Source organism: Gavialis gangeticus, unplaced genomic scaffold, assembly GCF_001723915.1.
Source record: "Gavialis gangeticus isolate Ggan-Ray unplaced genomic scaffold, GavGan_comp1, whole genome shotgun sequence".
Classification (NCBI taxonomy): domain Eukaryota; kingdom Metazoa; phylum Chordata; order Crocodylia; family Gavialidae; genus Gavialis; species Gavialis gangeticus.
The window spans coordinates 63,101,759-63,105,501 of NW_017728992.1; the positions used below are offsets into that span (position 1 = coordinate 63,101,759).

Genomic DNA, 3,743 nt, shown 5'->3' on the forward strand with positions numbered 1-3,743 from the left:
GGGCCCCACATTACCCGGGACCTTCTTTTTACCCCCTATGTATTTAAAGAAGGACTTCTTATTGTCCTTAATCTGGGAAGCTAGTCCTAATTCCATCTCTGCCTTGGCCTTCCTGACTGCCCCCCTACATCCCCAAGTGACTGCAGTGTAGTCATCCCTGGTGATTACCCCTTCTTTCCATTGGGCATAAGTTGCCATATTTACTGCACAGTATTGGTGTGCGTGTGTAGACACGCATCTGTACTGCTCAGTAATTCTGGTTACTGCACAGTAAATGTGCATGTGTAGATGCGCCCAGTCTTAGCTAGATTTCAGAGTTACTCTATACTTTTGTGCACATTTTGTTACTCTATTCGTTTGTTCTTCAAAAGTGTAGGGTTTGTTGTTGAAAAAAGGATTATGTATACCAGGTCTTATTCCGCCTTGATTTTAACATGACAGAATGTTTCTTTATTGCTCAAAAATCACTGAGGAGAAAACTAAAGCAACTAAAGATATCATAGTTCAGAGCTATCCAACTTCTAAGTGGCCAGTAGCCACACACCCACAGGTAACAGCATACTGAACTATGGGCCCCGCTGGTTGAATGGAACACAGTCAACACTCCCCCTTTCCCACTCCACTGCTGCACCAAGCACACTCTTCCCCATGTGCCCATGCAGCCCCAGACTTAACCTCAGCTTTCCAGGCCACACCATGCTTCCCTGCACTGCCCTATCCCGCCAGTTGGACAGCCCTGAAGTAGTATGTTGTATCATGTTGCTGTTGTTGTGTAGTTCTGATTTCTTTTTTAATATGAAGATATCCTGTGTTGGCTGCTGATTTTGTCTGTACTTATCATTGCAAAAATATTGTACTGGTTAAAGTGCTTTGTTTCACAGCAATTCTGCATGATCATTGCTGAAATGACTTCTTCTGGAAAGTAACTAGTTGGTTTTAGTGACAAGACTGCAGTGGTTAAGCTGTCACTTGGCCTTTGTGCATAGGAATCCTTCTTCTTACCACATGTGCGTGTACACGCAGCTTTACAACACATACCTCAGTATTGCAGCAGCATTTTCATCCATTTCACAGCAGGAGTTTATGTGCCTTCTGCTAAAAACAACAGTGAAAAATACCTCACTTGCAGCTTCCAGAGAGCATGCTATTTATAATGCTTGTAAGAGGGAACAGTGAAGAATTCCTCATGCACATTCATATGCACACACTCATATGTGTGCCTTAGAGTTCATCACCATGCTATCTGACAGTCTTTGTATGTGGAAAAGGAAAATTAAAATTAGCTTGTCACTTTCATGAAATTTGCTTCTGAGTAGAGGAATACTAAACCAACGATTAAATTTGTTGATGATCCAGCAAAATGTCCCACTCACGAGCATCACTGAGTCTTTGCAACATTGATCTTGCCTGATGCGAGATGAGGAGAATCTTGTTGGTCTTCTGCAGCCTCCAGAATGTGAACCATTTTACACAGTGCTGAACCTAACAGCCCTGTAAATGTGGGTTGTTGCTTCCATACTAAAGGTGGTAGATTTCTGTGTGCCAGCTCCTGATGCTCCAAGGATGCTACCTCATATAGAACCTACCGTTACCTTGTTGGAAGCATGTATGAGAACAGCATGTATGAAAAATTGTTTCTCAAACTATGCATTTCTATGTGTATGGGGTGTTTAACAATGCAGTGTTTAATGCATTAGATTGTGGCTTAGATAATGTAATATCTTCCACTGACACAAGATTTATAACAGTACATTTTTCATGCTAAAAGGTGCAGAAATGAGTTAGTTACAGAAGCTAGAATTCTATCTTACACTCATACATTGAAGAGAATCATAAACTCTTGGCAATGATATTAAATTATCTTCATACCATTAGGTCACATGAGATTTATTATTACTAGCTCCTGTGCTGACTTATTTACACCAACTGTTACACTGTTGGTGTAAATTGAGTTAATGTACATTAGTGAGATTAAACTAAAAATATACCAGTAGTTTCTTTTGGTTCACCACTGACATCTTAAATGGATCTTATATAATATTCAAGAGTATTTTCATAGTTTGAAGAAATATCTCAAGTGCTACCTGTTAGAGGTGCACCAGTTATATTGGTCCATATCAGATTGGCACCAATAAAAGGAAAATTGACATTATCGGCAGTTGTCTTTTTTTGGCAGTATATCTGATAATGTTCCTGATAAATGCCAATTGCATGTGCACAGCCGTAGCATGCACATGACCAGGAATGCAGCCTGGCAGTGTGGAGAACTGCATCCTGCCACTGTGGGGAGAAGGAACATGGGGGAGGAAAGAGGCATTAGGGGTGCAGATCAGGCCCCCATGGTGAGGGAGGCAATGGAGCTGGGGCCAGGGGCAGGGGAAGAGGTAGGCACTGCCCAGCCAGGGTGCGGTGGGGTGGGGTGCAGGACAGAGCTGTGAGCGGGTCATTTGGGGTGGGGATGGGGAGGAGAACAGCTCCCTGCTCCTGTGCACGCCCTGGGAGAGGCATGGGGGGCATGTGCATTCCCTCCCAGATTTGTGCACTGGGTGAGGGTGGGTTGTCTGCTGTGGGCTCAGGGCCAGGGGTTATGCTGGCCTCTTCCCAGCAGGTGGGGCAGGGTTGGGGCTGCACTCGAGGCAGGCGGGGGCAGAGTGGGTGGAAGCAATGCTGGGAGGGGTGGCTATGGAATGGGCTATAGCCACCCCAGAATTCACTACAGCCCGCCCTCCCCAGTGCCGCTGCTGCCCACCCTGCCCCCCCACCCTGAGTGCAGCCCTGGTCTAGTCCCCCCACCAGGAAGAAGCCAGCACAGCCCCTGGCTCCAAGCCCAGAGCATGCAGCCTGCCCTTCCTCCATGCACAAACCCAAGGGGTACATGCCCCACATGCCTTCCCCAGGGGTGCACACAGTTGCGGGGAACTGCCCCCCCAACCTCACTTGGCCCCCCAGATGAGCCACCCATGTCCCACTCCCCACCCTGCCCTGGCCAGGCAGCCCCTGCCCCAACCCTATTCCCACCCTCACCTTGGGGCTCCCCCCAAACCCTTTCTCTCCCCCCACATCCCTTCTTCCTCCCCTCCCCCAACTTACCAGCCCAACACTACTCTCCAAGCTGCCAGGCTGCGTATTGGCTATTGGATTAGTATTGGCAAAAAAATCTTTATCAGTGGATCCCTACTATGTGTTGTGCTTTAATTTATTCAATTCATCTATTTGTTTTTTGGAGAGTGGCTTAAAAGCAACTGGGATTTTACTCAGAAATACACTCTGCTTTAGCTCTACCTGACATCAGCTATGTATTTTGAAATATCTGCATAACAAGTGATTGTCACTGGAGTGACTGTATAGGAAATATATTAAAGCTGCAGTATTTAATTTGTGTGCACATGCATGTGCACACGTGCATGTATATTTGAATGTATATAAGGTCCCATTGAGCACTGATGAAATAAGACTGAGGCAATGAGTACATTCTGCTTTGTTAATGTCTGTTTTGGTTCTTATAGCAGCTCATCACTGTAATACATTAGCATCTTTACAAGGGTAGCCAACAACATGAGTACCAATCAGCACATATAATTCATTCTTTCTCTCTCTTTCTCTAAGAAAAAAGTATACTTTTCTTTTTAAGACACCCTCCCCCCCACACACAGCTGTACACATGTGTGACTTTACAACCTTAATTATGCAGCTCCCAATACTTCCTGGTGGCCTTTTACGACCAGGTCACTAAATCATCGGAT

General features: G+C 45.5%; 1 protein-coding gene across 3 annotated transcripts in view; it reads left to right on the forward strand.

Moving 5' to 3' along the window:
- CDKAL1 (CDK5 regulatory subunit associated protein 1 like 1) overlaps nt 1-3,743 on the forward strand; it is an 877,582-nt gene that overhangs the window by 663,469 nt on the left and 210,370 nt on the right. The window lies entirely within an intron of this gene.